At 47.7% G+C, this 22593-nt stretch overlaps 1 protein-coding gene across 1 annotated transcript in view; it reads right to left on the bottom strand.

Moving 5' to 3' along the window:
- The window catches only part of IGF2BP3 (insulin like growth factor 2 mRNA binding protein 3), a 115516-nt gene extending 115324 nt beyond the window's left edge, over positions 1-192 (bottom strand). Inside the window, exon 1 of the mRNA XM_064444434.1 lies at positions 84-192. The gene's annotated coding sequence lies outside the window, so the exon portion shown is untranslated. The remainder of the gene's footprint in view (positions 1-83) is intronic.
- Between the last annotated feature and the right edge of the window lie 22401 nt (positions 193-22593).

The following is a 22593-nucleotide window of genomic DNA, read 5'->3' as shown; positions in this document are numbered from 1 at the left end:
GCCTCTCAATATAAAAAAAAAAAAAAAACAGAGAAGGGGAAGGGGGAGGGAAGGAGGGAGGGAGAGAGAAAAAAAAAAATTACTTGAATATTCCGGCTTTTTGAATGAGCCACGTGTTCAAACTACAAATCAACTTCTCACGTGAGGAATCCCAGCTCTTCAATTAGCGAGTGGATGGGGCGCACACACACTCACCGAGGAGGAGGAGGGCCGGGGTGAAGGACGGCGGGGGGGGGGTGCGGGGGGGGGGGGGGAGGAGTGGAGAGAGGCTGGACAGGACAGGACAAGTTTAGAGAGGGCCGGAGGGCGGGGGAAAGGGAAACCGGAGTTGGGTGGGCGCCGCCTCTGCCCTTCCGCCGGGGGAGTCCGCTCCGTGCGCCCCCGCCGCCCAAAAACGGCTGGGCGGCCGCACCTCCCCCCGTGCGAGTGGGGTGTGATCCCGGGGAGGGAGGGGAAAATGCACCGCAATGCCCGCCCCCCCCCCGCCCCGCTCCGCTCCTCCCCCGCCGTGCCAGGCTGTGGGGATTATTCATTGGGGTCGTGCCTGGGCGATCCCGCTCCCCGGCACCGTGGGCCGGGGAGGGGGGCGGGAGGAGGAGGAAGAGGGGGGAGGGGGCGCGGGTGTGGGGGGAGGCGGCGGCGGGGGGGAGCGGGGATCCGCTCCCGCGCAGCGTGGCCGCGGCTGCGTGCTGGGGGGCTGCGCGGGGCGAGGGCGGAGGGTCTCTCCAACCTCGGAGGAGCCCCATATGGTAATGTTTCTGCATTACTCGCAGTGCCCCTTGCTCTGAGCCTTACGGAGAGGAGGAGGAAAGGGGGGGGGGGGGGGGCGTATGGGGGGGAAAAAAAAAAAAAAAAGAAAAGACAAAGGGGTGGAGGAGAGTTGGGGGATGATGGGGAAGGGGAGAGTCCTGGGGCGAGGGAGCCGCGCTCCGGCGCTGCCTGGCCCGGGAGGGGCGGGGGGACAGCGCTCCCTTCCCCAGCTGGGTAATGGTGGACGGCGCGGGGGGGAAAGGCGAAGGCACCGTTGCCCTCGGCTGGTAACGGCACACAAAGGGATTTGGCGACCCCCCTCCTCTCCCCCCCCACCCCCCCCTCCCCCGGCCCGGTTTAAGGAACCATTCATAATTCTCCACATTCGTACGGATACAATGGTGGGCTTGTGGGGGAGGGGTTTGGGGGTGTGGAGCCTTTCCAGTGCAAACAAAATGTTGCCTGAAGATGAAGAAAGGATACGGAAATGAAAGCCAGCACTGTGTTTAATGTAGCGATCTAGTAGGTTTTGTTTAATAATTCCACGCACTTTAGCCGAAGGTTTCATTTATTCCGCGGTAGGCTTCTTGCGGTACGTTTTAATAGGTATATCCATGGAAAATGGTTAAATACTTTTATTAGCGAGCAGCGAATGGATTTCCCCATGTCCTGTGGTACGTCTGGAAATCCGTAGTGAAGAGGAACGCTTCACAGTTTTGTGCCTAACTTCTACCAAGTGTACAATCAAAGAGGGGCGATTTAAATCCTCTGGGAAGCCGTGACCCAAGGCAAGGCAGGAGCTTTTGTCACCCACGCTCGGGCCGCTGCAGCTCGGCCGCGGCGGTGGTGGTGTTGGTACGAAGGGCTGGGAGGGGACGCGGGGCAAGGCTGAAGATTTTGCTCGTGGTGGTATGATGCAAGGAGACATGTCTTACCATGAGGGTTGGAACCCCAGACCATTGTGAAATTACCAGGAGCTGGGTGAACGTTGCAGTAAGTTGGAAATGCGGCCCTTTTGTTGCACGCATCCAAGCGCTTGGCATACCGAGAAGCTAATATTTGTGATTTCAAGCCATTGTTTAATCTTGGTGTCATTTTTATGAACTTTTAATTGTCAGCTTGTGATTGAGGAAAGCGAGTGGTTTGTGTTCCACTCATCAGAATTTAATCACAACTTCCATTTTGTAGAAAATTAGCAATTATCTTGGGAATAGATAGATTTTTATTTTTTTTTTTTAGTCTTAACCTGTTTATGACTTTACGGTGCTGGATGTGGCGTTTTTTCCTAAATGAATTTGTATTTTATAAGCCCATCCTGTGGAGTCTGGCTAAAACAAACAATTGCCTGCCCAAGTTAAAAACAGCCCCCTCCAAACTACTGAATTCTTAGTTAAACTTGTGAAAGGAATTAGTTGCTGTTCTTGCAGATTAATTGCATTCTTTATAAATTTGATTTCTACTGAATCTATGATGCAGTCTGCATGTGCTCATTTCTACATGGTTGGTCTATAGCATTATCTGGTATTTCCTCTTAAAACTGCTAAACAGGGTGTATGTCTTTCATTTAATATTCTGGTTTGATCATCTGTTTTGTTGGAAGTTTGGGGTTGTTTTTTTTTTTTAAAGAAATGATGATTGAGAGTTCATGACAACAATATGCATCAGTTGTCCAATAACCTCATAAACCACTTTGTAATCAGCTGTTTGGGAAAAAACCCTTGCTTATTAGCAAACCACCCCCCTTTATCTTTTTTGTTTGATACTCGGAAAACATCTTGCTAACAAGCTTTCTGTAAAGCTAAATAATGTATAGCTTTTTTCCTCAAGAAGTGTAAGTTGGTTGGTTAGTGGTTTCAAGAGTAAATCCAAATCTTGAATGCCAAAAAAGGCAAGTCAACAACAAAAACTTGCTCATGCTGCCTGACAAATCTCCGCTTCCCTGTACAGATGAGCACGGTTCAGAGCAGTTGGGCACTCCCCAATCTTAACGTTATTGAGAACATAGTTTTACAATTTGAGATGTAATTTATTTTGGCAGTCAGAAATCAAATGCACGAGCACACATCAGTGTGTTCTCACAGGTAATGTGTTTTTCGAGCCACCTCTGTAAGAAAAAGCATCATAAAAATTTTCCTCCCCCCCCCCCCCCCCCCCCGTATTTTAAATGTTTATGGTTATCACCCACACAAACCAAGAAGAAGTTGAAATACTTACATGGACATTCTACACAAGGAAGCATCTTCGATTAGCGAGGGCTTTTACGACAGTCTGCCATTTAGAATTAAAACTCAACCATGTGCTTCTTCCCACCTCCGGGGTGAGACACCGAAAGCCGCCGCCGTGTCCATCCACACCCCCTCCACCCACCCACCCACCCACCCCTGCTCTTCCGCGGTCACGGGTGGGCAGGGCGCTCCCCCCCACCCCGCGCCCCGATGCCAGCAGCCCCCCCGCTCCCGCGGGGTTCCCCCCTCCGCGCGCAGTGGGCGAGTGGCACGTTGGATCGTCCGCAGCTTCGATATTTAGCATTAAATGTCTTCTCTCTTTTTTTTTGGGGGGGTGGGGGGGTGGGCTGCTGCAGAAGGCTCCCCCCGTGGGTTGGCGGCTGAGGCGCGGCCGCCCACGCCGCGGGCTGGGGGCGGGGGGGGGGTGGGGGGCCGGGCAGCCGCCGCGGGGCGCAGGGGCGATGGGCGCCTCCCGCGCTGCCGCGGGGCCTAACGGCCGCCAGGCGAGCACCCGCCGGGGGCTGCCGGCCTCCGCCCGCCGTTACGGCGCGGGGGGCGACGCCGTTGCCGCCGGTCCTGCCTCCTACCGCCGCCCCGCACGGCGCCGCGGGCGCGGAGACGCCGCTCCTCGCGGGGCGGCCGCCGACGGGACGGGACGGGGGGATGGGGAAAACTGGACAGCCGTTCCCCCCTTCCCTCCATCCTTCCCCTCTCACCCCGCGGCCGCGAGGCGCCGCCACCCCGGGGGCGCGGAGCCGCCCCGCGCGCCCGGCCGCGGGCGGCCATAGTAACTCGTAGTAAGCGGCGCGGGGCGTGGCGCGGCGCCGGCTCCCATTGGCTGCGCCCTGCGCCTACCAGCGCCGCCCGCCGCCGAGGCGAGGGCGCTACTGGCTGCCGGGCGGGTGCGCGCGGCCGCCCATTGGCTTTCGCGCCCGGCCCACTGCGGCGCGTGGCGCGAAAGCGGCGGTGGCGGGCGCGCGGCGGGGGCGGTGGGGGGCGGCTGCTCGCTCGGCGACGGGGCGGGGCGAGGGGAGGGGGCGGCGGCGGCGGCCGCGGCGGGAGGGAGGGAGGGAGGGAGGGAGGGAGGGGGGCGCGGCGCCACCGGCCAGGGGAGGGCAGGGACGGGAGAGTCAGCCCGCTCCCTCCCGGCGGCGGGCCGGGGCTTTGTAAGGCGGTAAGTGGGTGCCACGCCGCAGAGGTGTCGGTTCCGGGGGCCTCCGGTTCCGCGGTGGGCCCGTGCGCCGCGCCGCAGCTGTGCCGGGATGGGCGGCGAACAAAGAAGCGGCGGCGGCGCCTTACAGGAACGGGGAGTGCGGCTTAACGGCCCCGCGGGGCGCCCGGACCGGGGAGCCGTGGGGTGGCGGCGGGTCTCCGGGGGGCGGCGGCGACGGCGGCCCCCCGCAGCCGGTGGGGTCGGTGTCCCCGGGCGCTGGAGCGGTGCTACCGGCGGGTCCGGGCGCCCGTCCCCCAGCGCGCACCGCCCGGGGAGGCGGCGGCCGCTTGCTGCCGGCGGCCGGTTCGCCTCCCGGGGCTGGGAGCGGGCTCAGCTCGGCTCCCCCGTCGCCGCCGAGGCTGCCGGGGCGGGGAAGGCGCTGTGCACGGTGCCTGCTGGAGCACGGGGATCTGCGCTCCCCCACCGGAAAGTTTTGATCAACCCCCCACACCCTGCAAAACCCGGTGAATTAGCAAGCGGGAGCGCGGCGGCCGGCTGCGCGGGATGCGAAGTGAAACAAATAAATTACACGGTTGCATCGGAAGTTTTAGAGCTTGAGGTAAAACATTGTAGCCGGCTCTGTTCGAGCGTTTGTGTGTTTGGGCTGGTTGGTTTGTTGTTGGGTTTTTTTCAATAAAAAATAAGAATTCTAAAGAGGTTAGCTGCCTGTGCTGTTTTGCCTACCAGAAACTTAGAGGATTTCTTTATTTTGTTATGCAGTGGTATCGCGGTATTATTGTATTAAAATAATACAAACAATTTCTAAATAAGTATTCTGGTATCTAAAACGTTGTGACTCTCTGCACGCTGATTTGAAAGTGAGTATTTTATTTTTTCCATTTTGTCTGGGGATCTCTCTATTCACGTACTGATTGCTCAGTTTATCTTCTTTTTTAGCTTTCAAACACTTACAGATATTGCAAAACAAGAATCTGACCGTGTACATTTAAATTACATGAAAATAGCTTACAGTCTTTTCTGACAATGTATATACATAAACTTTTCATCAGTGTTCACTTTGCTTGGCACAGCTGGATTCAAAATGGGACTTTCAAAATAGAACTTATCATATTTCAGTTTGATATCTGAAACCTGAGATCTTTGCAATTGTGGTGGAAAGAGAACGTAGAGAAAATATAAATATATCATGTACAATGCAGCCAGACAAATTCAGAAGTTTATTTGATCAAGTGACAGGAAGAATTGCCAATATGGCTTCCTCTAGCTACAAAATATTTTGTGGGGCTTTTACAAGGAGTGGAGAACTGCAAATGAAGGTGGTATTTCAGAAGCAAAAGTGTTTCTCACCCGATAAGTGCATTTTAACTTGGTTCAGATGGTTCTTCTGTTCTGGTTTTGTTTTGTTTTATTTTTGTACATTTTAGAGAAATCAGAATATATTTCTTGTTTGCTCTTCCTTTGATCAAGGAGATCTTTTACCAAGGGGGAAAAAAATATCAAGTAAGGGAATAAAATGGGGCAGCAACCCAAGCATGAAATCCTTTTGGCGAGAACAATGAGACCCTCCTCTCCAGAATCTGTTTTGCCTTACTGGTACGATAGTGGTGTTTTCAGCTAGCAGTATCATAGGTCTATGGTGAATTCAGCCCCAGGACCCTCCATATCTTAAAGTTACAGGGAAGGAGTGTTAAATTTGCTTTTTATACCTGGTACTGATTAGATTTTGATGTCCAGATTTCCTTCCAAATAGCCATTATTTATTAATAAGAAAAAAAATCTCTATATCTTTTTTTTCTCTAAAAATTCTGGTGCAATGCTGGCCTTTGAAGAAACTCTGAAACATTTTGGTTTTAATATTTTTTTTAAAGTCATATTTTGGATATAATTTTGTTATTTTGTCATATTAAAGCAAAATAGAAAGTGTTAGCCGCAACATTTCATAGCTTACAAATTTTTTTGTTTACATTTGGTTGAATATCTTAAAATGTATTTATTCTGTTGCCTGAGGCTGGTAAGAATTCATTGCCTTCCAGTTCAGGCAATAATTTGGTTTAGATTTTGGTTATGACTCGTACAAATTTCACCAGGAATAAGTGTTTCAATTTTGATGTTACATTCATGAAAATAGCTGTTTAAATTGGCCATTAATACATGTATCCTTTGAAGAATGTGGTCAGGAATGTTTGTATTTAAAATGTGTTTTCCCAGCACAGTATATATTTTATCATTTGCTACTTATTATTTTTCTCAAGATCAGAAAGCAACCTCATGTGAAACACAGTCTAGTTTTTGTTTCTGCTCTGTTTCTTAAACAGACTGAATAGTTGAGTCCGTGAATTATAGAGTATATAATGGCAATTTTAAACTACCTGTGAGGTTGAAGGCTGAGCTGTAGGATTGTTGGCTCCTCCTGCAGACATTAGTGCTTATATCTGAATAATTTCATTAGGTTGTTTCAGTTAGTCTTTATCTGGTTTAAAATAAATTAGGCTAAGTCTTTTGTGTTTCTCATGAAAGCCATACCATATAACTGTTTCCTTTGCAACGGGTTACCTTCCTATATTGCACATATTTTTAGGTATAAAATGTTGGGGAACTTTGGTTACAAGAGGTCTGTTTGGGTAGGTATTGTCAGTATAAAATGGTTGGCACAATATTCTTATAAAAGGAAATACCTATATTTCCCCCTCCCCAAGTTATGGTTCTTTGACAGATAATTAGTCAATGAAGTTTGACCTTATTTTTTCTAAAACATTTTATGTACAGCCCAGTTATTGCCAAAAGTAGCTAAGTCAAGTAACTAAAACTTCTGCAAAAGTAAGTATTTAAGTAGAAGAGAGATCTGTAAAACAAAAATCCCCTGCATCCCCATAAGGCATAGCCTGTGAAAATAAATACAAGTCTTAGTCTGACAATATTAAAGTGCATACATATAGTGTTACTTTCATGCTAATTAATTCCTGTTTTAAAGCTCGATTTACATCTCAATTGGGCAATCCTTAATACAACTGGAGGCACAAAAACATATCTTAGACTAAGCAGTAGTTTCTACAAATTTCAGATTCAAGTTTTTCTTCAAGAAATATTTTTGGTTTCTGTAAAGTTTTGCCACAGTAAACAGTTTATCTGAGCTTTTAAAGTACCACTTAAACCAAAGTTTAAAAAAATCAAGTAGAAAAACATGAAACAAATTCTATATTTGGGTAAACCTAAGTCTGTAAGTCTAGTTTGAAGCTATTTTTTTTTTGCAAGCCTGTTTTGAGCCCATTGTCTGAATGTATAGTCGTGCTGTAGGAGTGAGGCTGAGCCTGCAGAACACACACTAACAAAGTACCATAATGGGGTCACAGAGGCCAGAGAAAAAATTCAGCTTTCTTGCATCAGACCTGTGATAAAGCCCTAGCCTATATGTAAACAGTCAGTGAAACATTCTCATAGGCAACAGCAAGGCTAATACCTGCCTTATTTGGCATAAGTTAACAATGTTAAAAAAAAAAAAATAGTAAAAGTTGTGTTGGCAAAGAAATGCCAAAATTTGTTTATTTTCGTTCTTTGGGTAAAAAAAAAAAAAAGTTAATTGCTTGCTTTAATCTACTCTCTTACATGAAATAATGAATCCAGGAAAATTCAGTAGTGTTCATACCCCTTTGTTTTAGCTTTGTGGGGGTTTCTAATATTAATACTGAATGCTGAAATCCTAATTTTGAACTGAAATATGGTTCTAGCCAAAATATCTTAATTTTTTTTCAAAACAAAAAAATCCAAGTATCAGTTCTGGTGATAACGAAACATAGATGTAAAGTAGCTTAATTAAATTGAGTAACTGAGTGTCCAGGATGCTTAATTCAACCCTGAAATTCAGGAAATTCTAGTTAAATTTCCTGCAACACTAGCAAGTTATTAAAAATCAAGACCTTTCTCTCTTAAAGGAAAAAAAAAAAAAGAAACAAAAAATCAAAATAATTGAATATGTATTTCTAAAGTGATAAGAATAAATGGGGTTATTTCATATCAGTAGTAAAGGCTAATTATTTGATTTAATGTAACTGTTTTGTGTCCTGACTTTTTAATTTTAATTGTACACTTTTAGTGCTGCCTCAAGATTTAGGAAGTTAAACTGGCCCAAATACCCCTAGTTTTGAACGTGCATGTTTTCAGCAAGTAGATATTTACTTTAAGAAAGAGAAAAGTGCGGGCAGAGGGAGTTGAGCAGCGGAAAGAATAAGACAAAAATGTTTCCTGGCTCTGCTAAGTCAAAGGCCAACAGGTGCCCACTCGGTTTCTTAGGAAATCGCTCCCTGGCCTGGCTAAAAGGTTATGCTTGTGAGCTGCAAATGGGAATTTCAAATGCTGGCTTTTGAAGAAAGAACAAACCAGATCAGCTTTCTGGATGCAAATACTGTCAGCCTAATTTATGGTTTTCCCCATGTCCTGTAAGTAACTTGCAGAGGTTCAAAACCAACTTCGAAGTGGTTCATGGGTGTATTCCAACAAGAAGCAGTGAAATGTCAAGTTTCAAAGTTCAGTTGTCTTAATAATTAGGAAAGAGAGAGCAACCCTTTCTTTTCCAATAAGAAAAATGCGTGTTGCCCCATACATGCTTCCAGACAGCTTAGAAACTGTTTTGAGCAGGAAGACAAAAAAAAAGAACTTGACAAACTGTAGCCTAAGGGAAGATTTTGTTTTCTCTATAAATTATGAGTGAAAAAAGGATTGAAAAAGATATGGGGTTTTATACCTGAAATCCCCACAAGAACCCTATTGTGCAGACACGCACTGTTTCCATCTGCTGCAAATAAAGTTGCAATTGATTAGTTTTATTCCTATACAAAATGTTGGGGGTTGGGTTTTTTTTTTAAATGTTGGACATCTTGTTGCAAACACATAGGATAAGCCATCCTATCTGCGCACGGATAGTCTCATCTCAAAAATTCTGCAGAGCCTGGTGGAGAGGCAAAACAAGCCAGGACTTGCTCTGTAGTTCTGAAGTTGTAGGTCAAGCAGTGGAAAACTCTGAACACCTTTGAGATCTGATTATCAAATGACTGTTTCTGGCTGTAAACACCGTACATACAGAACCCGTTCATGAAATTTAAGAATATATACTAAATCCAGGGTTTATTTTCAAAACTGTTGAATTTCTAAATTAATAAAGCTAATATTTTCTTTTGCATCTGCCTTACATTTTGTATGTATAGTTTTTCTCCTGTATTAATTTGTTGTTGTGAAAGTGTTAATTTATTAATCAGGAAATCAGTTAGTAAAAAGTGGTTTTTTAAAAAAAAATCTTGTAATGTCAAAACCAACTTCATCGATTGTATCTTTATTGTACACTTTAAGGACACAAACATTCCTAAATACATCTAAGTACATCTAAAATTAAGAAATCTTAAAAAAAAAAACCAACAAACCAGTAACAACAGAGTAAAACAAAGGGGGTGCTTTGTTGTTTTGTAGGAGAAGTGAAGCCGTTCTCACAGTTAAATACTGAAAACAGCACTTAGTCTTTCCAGGAAACACATTCTTTTCCATAACTTTTTTTACATGATCCCTGAAATAAATGGGGACTAAGTTTGAGATATGGCAAAACACTGTACTCCTGACTGCATTAGAAATCCCTGACAGTGACTAATCAAGTGACAGATGAAAACCTTTCCTTGCCTTGGAGTGAGAACCCACATTACGCTTAGTTGCCATTTTAAACTCTGATCTATACGTAACTAAATTAAACAGAAAACAGCACCAGGAGAGACTATATAAATGCAAAATCTTAAACCCCTTTCAGCTGTGGTCAATGTTATCTCATAACCGTAAGGAGCTGACCTAAAATAAGAATGGGTTCCTGTCTTGCAAAATTATTTTTTTGAAGAAGTTCAACAATACTCAGGAAAAAAGCTCAACAGTGTAGTGTTGTAAGAAATATCCTGGATAGAGGTGGTGGGGCTGCCTTTGACTGGAGCCCCCAAGTTATAGAGTTAAAATAGAGCAATAGTGGCCAGTGCAGCTCATTAGCATCACAGATTAAATGCTGCCTTTCCTTTGACACATCCCAAAACACCTGCCTGTAGGCATGGAGAACTGCCCTTTGGGAATGGGAGAAATCATCCTTTTTCCACTCATCACGTAGCATTTTTTCAGAAAGAACAGCCATGCCCCACCAATGGAGTGAAATCTACACTGGTACTGTGGGGTGATAGGTGGCTCCAGATATACCATCTTAACTCCGAAATGTAAATTTTCTATATTCCTGTTTTACTGTGGAAGACTCTGAAAAGAGGCTGGCTAGAAATGTGCACTACCTGCTAAAACCCAGCAGATTTAATGGCATTTACAAGCCCATAAAACAGGTTCCGCAGACACATGGCCAATCTGACAGATAATTGAAGGGCAGCGGTGGAGCTTGGGTTTACAGAGGCACCATCCTCCCGCAGCCGGGCGTTTGAACAGAAAACTCTTTGCGGTGTATTGAGTTCACCTATGTCCGGTTGACTGAGCGGGATGTTGACTGCGACAACCCTACAACGCACCCAAAAAACGAGTGGGAAGGCTTTTCAAATGAATAGATGGCTCTTTCCCCTCTCTTTTCCCCCTTTGAGCCTGCCAAAGCGTATGGCGACCGTCGGACTTGGGGAGGTTGAGCAGGGAAGATATCTTTCTGCCTGGGGAAGGGAAGGGCTGGCTGAGGGAGAGCTACACCAGAGCTGCACCAGCAGATGCCAAGGGTTGACATCACTTTGGACGCCTTGGCAAAGCAGGAGTGGTGGGTGAGGAGAAGCAGGGAGTGGGGCTGCTGGGGGCAAAGGTGGCTTTAGGGTTGTCGGACACTTCGTGGGATCACCTCCGGGCTCCCAACAACAGTCAGAGGATTTATGGCGGGGGGGAGGAAACGCGGGTTTGCATGCACTGAAATACCGTGTGAGGTTCAGCCCGCAGGCGTGGATGTGCAGAAAAGCCAGGGGCGGTGGGGGAGCCCCCCTCCCCCCCGCGCCCCCCTGGTCCCCCATAGGGCTGGCTCGCTCCCAGCCTCCAGCCCCACATGGTGGCGGAGCGCGGGGCGCGCCACCCTCCCCGCCAGCCACCCAGACAAAGCCCAGGGAGCTCTCCCTCCAAAAAATGGCCGGTGGGGCTTCGCGCGTCCCCCCGCGGGCCGCGGGCGGGCCGGGGGCGGCTGCCCGGCCGGCCCTGTCGTGGGGCGGCGGCGCGAGCGTGGGCACGGGGAGGCCCCCCCCGGGACTGGCCAGCGTGGCCCCCCGAGGCCCCCCGCCGCCCCTCCTTCCCCAGCTGCCTGCTGCTCTCCCATCCCCCCCGCCTCCGCCGCCCGGGGTCCCTTCACACCCCACCGAAATCCTTCCCCAGCCCCTTCCCCACCCCCGCCCGCAGCCCCTGCCCACGCCCCGGGGCCGGGGAGGGCTGGCAGATTGCGGCGGGGGGCCCCCGGCTGGAAAAGGGCCGGGAGGGCGGCAGCCGCCGGAGAACAAGCACACGGTGCCTTCTGGACGATGCTCCTTTGCAGTAGCCACAAAAGACCAGGCATAAAACCAGCAGAGATCCTGGTTTCAAAGCAGCGGGAGAAGATAAGACACCAATATTTTCCTTTGCGTTGACCTCATGGAAGGTGCCCTAACCTCACCAACAAGGGAAAGCCGAACCACCCCAAAATGCTTTAGCCTGTGCGTGCTTTACATTAACAATTCACAATTGGGTCTATACATATTTAAATCGGGACATTATTAAGCTTGTGCCTATTCAGACATATGCCCCTAGCAGGGGTGCTGGCTTCTCTTATTTTCTTTGGCTGTGGTCTTGAAGAGAAGATACCGGAGCCAGAGGAAGAGTGTGTACATGTGTGGTGTTCCCAAGAAAGTGGATTTTACATCTCTGCATAGATAAAACACACCATCCTTCCCAAGTGCTATAGGTAAATCTGATCCTAGAAAGACTGATGTTCTAGGCAATGATTTTCAGAGTGTTTCCTTTTCCTTCAGGAAAAGCTAAAGGGAAAAGGGTGGCAAGCACTAAAACAGAGAGCAAGTCACCTTGTGAGTCCTGTACTCCACAAACAGGTAGGATTCAACACACCCAGGGTACTGTCACAGTCACAGTCACAGCAGATCTGTCCGGCAGCTCTTTTTTTCATAGAATGCAGCCCTATCCTTCCTAATGGCTTCACATTGATGTTTTCAGGGCAACAGGGTCCTTGCTGTTCAACACGGGTGCCTAGTTGTGAAGTTTGATGTGTGTTTACACAGAAAAAGCAAGACAAACCTCCAGTACTGCTTATTTTCATACCTAGCCTCTACTCCCCTTTGCTCAACTCGTAGTCATGTCTTTCCTGTTTCATGGGTTTTTTCCACACTGCTTCCCTTTTCACCAACTGACCTTAAGCTCCCACCCCATTTTCTTTCCTCAGCTGCTATCCGCTATCTCCCATTCTCCCTACCTGCATCCCTCCCCTCTTCTCTTTACTGAACAGTATTTTGTGCCTCCATCTCTCTGCTCCTTAAGGGGGCTTTATTTCCATCCTGTTGTGGTTTGGTACCCATGTCCTGTGGCAGGAGTTTTATCCTATTGCCATCCTGATCCATGCCAGAGGGATGGAGTCAGAAAGTGAAGTCTTTTATCAAGATTTGTATAGAAGATTTGTGCCTGAGGACCCCTGTGCAGGGCACTGCCTTCTAGCTGCACCCTGGTTTTAGACTTTCCTGCACAGTACCTGGTGCAACACTTGTTCCCATCAACACAATATGATTGTGCTTTAGGCAACGAACTACTGGACTGCTTGTGCCTCTGCAGGTGTCCTTGTTTGCAGGGCTCCCACTTGCCTCTGAGAACAGATCTGGTGAAAGTCAGGGTTTGCCGGAGCCTTACTGCCGCTCTGGGGAAACCTGGTGTGTTCAAGTCAGGTTTTGGAGAGGGCAGAGAAGAAGCAGCACCAAGGGGCAGTGAAGGACCAGTTCAATATAACATGCTTGAGCAGTCCCTTCAGGGAATTCTTCTTCTAAGACAGCTCTTGGATATTTTACAGGTCTGTTTTGATGACTGATCTCCTGTGAGCAGCACTCCAGTGGCAGTAATGTCTCACCAGAGGTTTGGGTGGAACAGCTGTGGGCTTGGGGAACTGCTGCTGATGGAAAAGCTGGGGTCAGCGTGCTCTCCAGCTCCAGCAGATGCTAGCTTCAGCAGAGCTGGTTTCTGGCAAGAAATTGGCACTATGCTGGAGAAGAAGCAATGCAGACCCTGAGCCGAGAGGAGGAAGTTAAAAGCAGATGAGATCTTTGTGGGTTTGCAGTAACCGATGTCTGACAGGAAGAGTGAATTCATGCCAGCATAAAGGAAAGAAAAAGAGGAGGAGGGCAGTCGTGAAAAATCCATATTGTTCACTCAGTAACTAAAGAGTTGTCTGACTCCAGAAGAAAAACAATGTATTAGTTGCAAGAAGAAAAATAAGACTATATCTGTAGTGTTCTCTGAAACCAAAGTTTTGCTTCTTCATTATTGCTAACCCTTTAGAACTATAAACATCACCTTCTCCTCTCTGCAAATCTTCCTGTTGTTTTTAAATTTCACAAGTTCCATGGTTATTGATTCAAATGTTAATAGTTTGTACTCAGCAAAATACCATACAAATGGATTCATCACAAAACTACTTTCTGTAATAAGAAACTTTACTGTAGCTGGAGGTGAGGAGGTGACTTAGTTCTGAGCTGCAGAGAGTGGAGGGGACACTGGAGGGCTTGGCAGGAAGGGGAAGTCTTAGCACTGGTTGTGGAAAGTGGACGAAGCAGAAAGCTCCAGGTAGTGTCATCCACTGCCAGAGGTGACTTCCAGGGCAAGCATAATATCTTCTGCATCTTCGTCCTGCTCAGTGCCACTCTCCTCCATAGACAGCAGTCACAAAATTTCCACAGCCACCTGCTCTCACTGCAGGGTGAACATCCCCTGGTGAGTCCCTCAATTTTATCTCTCCACAAACTGTTGTTCTCCAGATTCATGTGTTCCCTGCACCCGCTGCATACTTTTCCTTTCCTTTTTCCTTCCTGCTTCTTCAGTAACTTCCTGAGCTACTTCTTAATTTTCTGGTTTACACTGCTGTCTTCAGCCTTGCAGCTTGTTTTCCCCTCTCCTTACCCATGTTCCAGTATGGTTTAGCAAAGCAACGGGAAATTCCTTCCTTACACCTCCTTTCTCTCTTTGCTTCTGGTGTATTCACTATTCTTCCTGTCGCTGAGGCTCATGAATGCCATTCGGCTTTTGCCATGCTCCCAGACAACCAGTAAATCCTGCCTGTCTAACTCTATCCCATCTCCATGACACTTTTTCTCTTCCATCTTTGCAAAGGGGGAACTGTTTTTTGAGTATAAAGGTGATGCTGATTTAGATAACACTCTTGTTAGAGAGGAACACCACCTTCCCAGCAAAGGAAGGAGATCAAAGTGGAGCCTTCCCTGATTAAGCCTGATCTATTGCACATGGTGAAATTTTGGTAGTTCTTGGGTAGCTCTTCAGAGTCCCACTCACATTCCTCATGATTAGTAGGAGATTATGGGAAGTTTTTGCATGGATATCACCATCAAGAAAGTAAGCTGGCAGCATCCTTCAGTAAGCAGTTGTCGTGATGATCTTTAGGAAGCCAACTCATAAAATTATCACTATAGCCACGGAGGCTCATCTTTCTCACCCAGAAGAAGTTAGAGAGGAGGCTGTGACAAAAAGACCTTTTGGAGCCGTCAGAGTTTTGGGGCTGCTTCTTCCCTGGGGCTGTTATTCAACAGGGACTGGACACTCATCGCCCTGCTTTTCAGTAGCAAACGGGTCAAACAGCTGCTCAGATGCATTTAGTTGCCTCTGACGTGCCTTCGGTAAAAGGCAGTGAGACAGCACAGTGTAGTTGCAGGGATCTAATGAGCTAAAAGTAGAAAACAGGAGGAGACAACAGCAGGTGGCTTTAGCAGGCGGGAAAATAAAGGTTTATATTTCCACATGCCGCAGAGGATGATTTTAGCTATTTGGGTAGGTATTTGAGTGGAAAACCTCTCTGCCGCTCACCAGGCTCAGTGGGAGATAAGCAGAGATGCTGCTTTTAGACCCTGGTTACCTCCCCATATCTGTTTCACCAGTCTCAGTGGGGTAAGTGGGTGGTGAAGCCTAGAGCTGGATCCATCGACAGCTGCTCTCGGTTCAATTGGAGACAGTAACAGCCCTCTCCCTCGGGTTTGCTAAGCTTCCTTGTGCCGTGTGCTGTGACAGAAGCAGCAGCCAGGAGTTACTTTTTCTTCCAGAATCTGTAGAAGGGAGTGGATTTCATCTTTGGGACCCAGACTTTGCCAGAGACGGCCATCATTTTATCACCTGTAGCCCATGTAAATCTCAGGATGACACATGGATGTAGTTTACAAGCTTGTGCTGGCAGGGACTGCTGCCCCTTTCTCGGCACCGGATGAGCTGGGAGGGCAGGGGGCAGAAGCCAGATGGTAGTCCTGAGCAGGACAGGGATCACTGTGACACACACACCAGGCGCTGGGGGGTTGCAGCTGTAGGTCTGTCCCAGGTAAACAGGGAGCCCAGCAGTGCAGGAGACACGAGCTATCAGCAGTGCTTCCAGGGATGCTTTCCCTGAGCTCCCTCCCTCCGTCTGCTTTACAGGACAAGGGGAGAAAGGGTAAGAAAGCAGAAGGTGTTGCAGGAAAATTCACCCAGACCAGTTCCCAAAAGGGAACAAGCTCTTAGAGAAGCTGGAGAGGTTTTTTTTATGGTGTCCTTGGGTTATACATAATTTTCCTGTCCATCAGACACCTGAGTAACTTTGTGCTCATAAACTGTCCCAGTTACACATGGGAACCACACGGTTCCTGTAAGACTGCAAACTTTGCTATGATGTTACTAAAGGGGAACTCCTGTACTCAATTCACCTGCAAGCAACAACCATGTTTCCAAACTTGTGAAGGTAGCAACAGCACCTTCGCAGCACTCAGCTGACACACAGACCACTCCTGAGAAACTTCCCTGCTTCCTCAGCCTTCTGCAAAAAAAAATAATATTTAACACAGGGAATGGGTTTTATTCATGTGAAAATACACACCTTACAAAGAGGATATCTTAAATGCTTGGAGTGTCAGCAGTTTTGCTTAACATCACCTAAGGCAGGACCTGAACAGAGTGCAGAAGCCACAGAGCAAAACAGTGTCTCAACTCAGGAGACAAAGCGCAGAGGTGGGAAGCCATCAGACCTGTTCTGCTCATCCTCTGCCAACCCGGCCCAGCTCATCCTTGGGGTAACACAGACTGTCTGGGTAGAGAGACAGACTGAAACTGTCTCAAAGGGGGCATTTGGTAATTTGGATTTTTTGTTGTTGTTTTGGTTTTTTTAAATTTTTTTTTAAAGAGGGTAACACCTATGTCACCTTCAAAGCTCGCTGTTTAAAAATATTGTTCAGTGGTTTTTTTTTGTGGCAGGGGAGGGACAAACAGAGGTGAGGTGACTCTCTAACCGTGATTACTCCAGGCAATGGGGTCTTGGAACTGAGCATTGCTGTTTGGAGGGTTACTATACTTTATATATATATAAAAACCCTCTGCTTAGGATGGCTGAATCTCACCAGTTTTTTTTGAAAAGAACATAAATAAATAATACATTTTGTTTTGCTACACTTCCCAGACTATTGCTCTAGTGACCCAGAAAAGCTGCAGTTGTTTCCAGGAAGTGAGTGGTGGGATACATTCCTTCTCCCACCCTCATCTTCCCTTCCCTTTGCAGCACCTGTGTTTCTGCAGACTAACAGTTGTCACAGGTGTTTACATAAACTGCACCTATTCCTTAAAGGACAGCTGTCATCAGATGTTCTGGTCAAGAAAAAGCCAAAAATGTCTTTTAAAAAAGAACAGAGGTTGAATCCAGGCTGGAGCAGAGTTTGGTCCTGCACAGACAGGCAAAGGCTGCATCTTGCCCCCAGTGACACATGAAGTGCTAGGCAGTAACTGAAATCACAGCCATGCTCCCTCACTCACTCCTGCTGTCTCCTGCTGGAAGGATGAGTCCTAATTGCTACGGACCATCAGCGCGTTTCCGAACACAGGGTAGGGGAAAGGAGCTGCTGGTTTGCTCCTCATGTCACAGTGGAGCAACAAGAAATGTGTTTGAGAGACATGTCACTACAGGCAGGACATGACAGTTCCTATTTGTCTGTTATTAACCTACCCCTCATCTCTAGCCTTACTGTAGGATTCTTCTCCGTGACGATGCCTGAAGGATGCCTGAAGACCTGCCTCCTCCAGACCTCTGTGGTGCCCATCTCAGTGAAAAACATTCTCTCATATCTGCTTTCTTTCCTGGCTGAGGTCCAAAGCTGATGTTAATGCTCTCTACCTCCCCAGAGGTACACTTCTGCATGGAAATCCCCATGCTCTGAGGCAGGTGCCTCATCTCTTCTGATGATGATCATGACGAAACCATCAGCTCTTCTGCTCGCTCTTTCATGGGCTTTGGGCTCAGGACCCTTCACAGGGGGATAGGTGCATGGGTAGAAAACAAAGTTTGCTTTTTGATAAGTTTTGACCTGCCCATTTTGCAGCAAAGTTTAGTTAAGTCTTCCTTTAGCTGTCCCATTTCCCACACAACTTACAATACCCCAGAAAGTGGGATGCTAGTGGCCACGGCAAGGACCGTAAAAAGGGAGAACTGTACAATGCCCACAGTGGAAAAATATTCTGAAGAAGCTACAAGAGGAAATAATTAAGAAAGGACATGCCTGCTCTGGGGAGTTCATCTAAAAAACAGGCATGTCCTTCATAGGTCTCGCAATTTCCCAGCTACCTGCCTCCATTAGTTAATTCAACTGATTAAGGATACTTTTAGTCAAAGACTACTTGCAACAGTCACAAAGAAAAAGATGAAGAAGCAGGTGGTTGCTGGCCTTTGCACCCATGTTGTGCTGTTCCAACAGGTGATGAGCAACTCCTCTCTGTTAGTAGCTGGAAATCCACTATTGCCCAGAGAAGTAGTTTCTTTTTGTCATTTGGGAACTCAGGTAGAACGATTTTATCCAAAGTTTTCCCAGTTTGAAGTTCTGATACATTCTAGTTGGGTATCAGCCTCCTGGTTTCCCTGTTCTTGTCTCTTCCACAGCCAGGGCTCAGGATTTTACGAGTCCTCTCTGAACGGGGTTTGACCTGGCTGTGTCACCGCACCAGGCTCTGAGCTATAAACCTCCACTTTTCTGCTTCTGGAGACAGCTGAGATGCACACCGGCATGGAAAGCCAGTGACATAGTGTTTACCCCTTGCTCATCTGGAGGTACACAGAGTAGATGCCAAACCATCACTTGGTGTTTCACCTGGACGCAGCCCAGAGTGGTTGGCAGCAAAGCCCAGGGAGTGCCTGGGTGCAGGGTCTGAGCCCCCCAAGTTTGTCCTCTGCACCAGGTGGCCACTGTGCAGGCTCACCTGAAGCCAGTGCTGTGCTGCAGCATGGCTGTGCCTTGGACGAAGGCTCCACTGACTCTTCCTCATGGGTGCAATACAGAAATATCTTTCTCAAACTGAAAAGAAAATAAAAGGTAGCAGACTGGAAAGCATGGATAGGTGGTGTATGGCAAGGCAGGGGTTAAGCACAGAGGGAAGGGGGCTGGCTGGCAGGAGGCAGAAGCAAACACAGATGCTAGGGTGCCTCTTCCTCTGTGCTCCCCGTGCAGAGGTGGGCACTGGGGACCCTCACAAGGAACAAATCAATTTTTTTATTCGCTCATCTCTGGACTACTCTGGTCATTTAAAAAGAAATAAAAATCAGGGGAACAAGTAGCACCTTCTTCCCACAGGACTCAAAGAACAAAATACAATGGCCACAATTCAAGCTTTCGAAAAACTTCCCCTCCCCAAAGCCCAAACCCAATGCCAGTTACTCCCAGTCCTACCTGCCTAGGCAGCCACTGGAGCAGCTGGGCTTGCAGCACAGCCAGGTCGGTGGGTTTCAGAGCTGCCCCAGAGCAGGGGAAGCAGCTGCTGAGTCCCTGGGAGGCCCAATGCTCGCTCCAGTTCTCGCTCCCCCTTCCCCTGTGAGTGGCAGGGCAGAGGGTGGGGGTCCTCGGAGTGCTCCCTGCTGGCATTGCTTGGTGCTCAGCTGCACGAGTGCTTCAAGCTTAGAAGTGCTCAAACCCTGGTTTTGGCTGAGGGAGCAGAGAAATGGGAGAGTCTTTTGTCTTTCCTGGGCCCGGGAGAGGAAAGGAGACCCAGGCCTTGCCCGAAGCAGCGGCAGCAGGCCCCTGGCTTGGGGGAGGGGAGGCTGGCTGCAGCCCAGGGACCCCTGCTCAGCGGCAGGCAGCTGTGCTGGGGGGTTGGCAGGGGGGAGAGAGAGCCCGAGCCCTCTTGGGTGCTACTGGTGGGAGGTTTGTGGGTTAGACTGTATGGCCAGCCTCTGGGCTGGGCTGTACAACTGCTTTTTGATTAACCCAGGGATAACCACCATCTTCAGTGACCCTGATTTCTGTAGCAAAGGTCCCAGGTTTCTCTGGCTTTGGAGAGCCTGACTAACTGTGTGGTACGATCGAAGATGCACTAAACCCCAGAAGTTTAAGGGAATACTGAAGTATGGATTCTGTAATATTTTGAAGAAGTGTTGGCGTTTGAGCATGCATTTCCAACTGCTCTGCAATGTGCAGCTTGCAGGCACTGCACAGGTGCTCAGCAAGGAGGGGTCCTCCCATCAGCATTGGGGTGGGGACATAAGGGCTGGGGTGGGATAAGCACTGGCTGAGAAATGGCGCTCAGCCCCTTCCCCGGCCTGAAGCAAGCTGTCTGTTCCTTCATCATCTGCATGAGGAAGAAACCTCTTGGTGTTTTAGTTCCAGAACTGGGCTCTCTGAAAACAGGTCCTCTCCTACAACATCTGCTTGGGACCAGATAAACCAGTCCTTAAGGATATCCCTGTGTGCTTGTGGCCACTCTTGTATGTTCTGCATCTGTCGGTAGTGGTATAGACTTTATAAACTTACTTATAGATTTATAAAGTTGTTTAATCATCCTTCACAGATCCTCTTGCAAATCACTCACTGGCTTCCAAAGCTAGAACAGAACAAATTAAAAAATGGTGGAAAAAGAGTATTTATTAGCCTTATCTTCATACATGGAAAACTGAGATTAAATATTCTGTCCAAGGTTACCCATTCAGGCTGAGGCAGGAACTGAATCCAGATCCTACACTCCCACTGCCTTAGGTGACTCTGTCCCAGCATGAACTTCCCTTATCAGGGAATATTTTCAGCTAGAATAGCAATATCTAGTCCAGTTGTAACTTCCATAGGGTTATGTCTTTTTATACTCTTAATACTTATTGTTCTTGTCTCCTTTCTATTAAATCCTCAGATGGGTTGCTGCATGGGTTCCTTTCTAGCCTCTAGTAGGTGGAAATTAAACACACTGTATATAAGACTGTCTGGAAATGTAGGCTTTGAGAGGATGTTTTGTTTTTTTATTGAAGCTTTGCTCTTGCTAGCTGTTCCCTTAAGCACTAGCCGCTAATGTGATGGTATCAAACACTCCCTGGGAGAGCCAGCTGCACCAGAGGGAGGACCAGGGCCACCCCAGCCACGCAGCAACAGCCGCGGTTACTTGTGCTGTCATCAGTACTCAAGCTGAAGATTTGGCATCAGCCACTTCAATTATTACTCAGATTCGTTGTAAACTTATGAAGGACACCTCGATATGAGCAAGAAGCTAGTCTTCAGCTTGGCAAATAACTCTTCATTACCTGCTCCAAAGAGACAGCAGGCCTGCTAGATGTTCCTTTGGACATGGTCCACCAGGAGGAGGCTGTCATCTTCACTGTTCAGATGTCCGCTGACACACAAGGAGGAAAGGCTTTGGAACCTGAAATGCAGGTTAGCGCCTGTTATCTCTGCTTTTTTTTCCTCTCTCTCCTGGCCAAGCAGGCCTAAGCATTCAGTGCACTATCCTGTGCACAACAGCACACAGTGGGGGAAGAAAAAAGCCAGCGAGAAAAAGGGGTGCCAAGCAAGAGCCCTGTACCTGGCTAGGGGCAGCAGCTGGAGAAGTCGGTGCTCCGCTAATGGGAAACTCGACTACCTGAAATTAATCTTCCTCTAAAGTGAATTAATTGCTCTCAAGGAAGAAAAACTGTTAGAGGTATTCATGCCCTGTGGAACTATACAAATAATTCAGTCATACTCAAGTTGTATTTGATGCACTGTTTAAGTCTTGGCGTTTTGGTATTTTTGTTTTTGTTGGTGTTTTTTCTGTCTTTTTTCAAGAGACCAGCTTCTAAGCATTTATTACACAGTATTGTTTAAGCAAAGCCTAGAAATCCAAACTGGCATCTCCTTATAGAAGAGAGGATCCCCAGCCAGGAAGAATTCAGCAATAAAGTAACCATGGGACTTGGCATGTGGGATTTTTTCAGTGTGAAAGAGATCACCCTTTTGTTCCCTAGATGTTGCACCTCTCTGCTCAATCCTGCACTGAATCCAGTAGCCTGGAGAAAGGGAAAAACTGACATCTAGAGCAAGGAGCAGAAGAGAATTAGGGAAGCACGTTAGACTGTGAAAGCTGACAAGCAGGAGAGAGCAGCTGCTGACAAAGCCCTCTGCTCTGTTGCCATCCTGCCACAGTCCAGATCCCACCAAAATATCCCCACAGTGCACATGAGAACCATCAACCAGTTGAATGTTCCCTGCTGAAGGCATTTTGTGCATTTGTTGTGAGGTTAGACACTACATAATATTAGTGGAGGTCTGTGTTGCCAGTGTAGTAGAATCACACATCATCCACAGTGATTTAGGCATCAGCATTCAGCGGCTCTTTCCCGCACTGCTGCGAGAGTGAGGTGTGTGCTTCCACAGGACCTAGGAAAGATAGCAGAGCCACTGCAAATTATTAAAGCCTAATATCATACAGGGCATAAACGTCAGTGGCCATCCTTCACGTTCTCTTTATCTCCAGGAGTTTACAAGTTTTCTACCATGAGTCAGAGAGGGGCAGCTTACAGTTGTTGAAGAAGTACTGTAAATAAGCCTCTCTCTCAAAGCTTCGGATCCACAAAGCAAACCGGTAAAAGATTGGCTAGTTACCATCACACTGAGAACAGAAGCCAAAACAGAGCAGTGAAAAAGAGGCGTCCCAGCAGCCCATGGTTCCTCCACCCAGAGATTTGTTCCTCCACCTAGAGATCTATGCGAGCTCCTGCAACACATCCGTATGCAACTTGAGGAGTTCCCTACTTTCCTTCGGGGTAAATCTTGAAAGGCAAAGATACTGAAGCATCTTGGAGAGTTATCCTGTGCCTGTGCTGCTGACGCTAATTCCATGTATTATGGGAGTGGGTTGGCATGAGAAAAATTCAGCCTGGAAGTTTTGGCAGATCATAAATTACTGAACTCGAGATGCTGTGCAGAGAATGTGCATCCTGGTCCTAATGCAGCACTGGGAGGAGGATGAGGG

Source organism: Phalacrocorax carbo, chromosome 2 (assembly GCF_963921805.1).
Source record: "Phalacrocorax carbo chromosome 2, bPhaCar2.1, whole genome shotgun sequence".
NCBI classification, from domain to species: Eukaryota; Metazoa; Chordata; class Aves; order Suliformes; family Phalacrocoracidae; genus Phalacrocorax; species Phalacrocorax carbo.
This window is presented reverse-complemented; position numbering and strand designations above follow the sequence as displayed.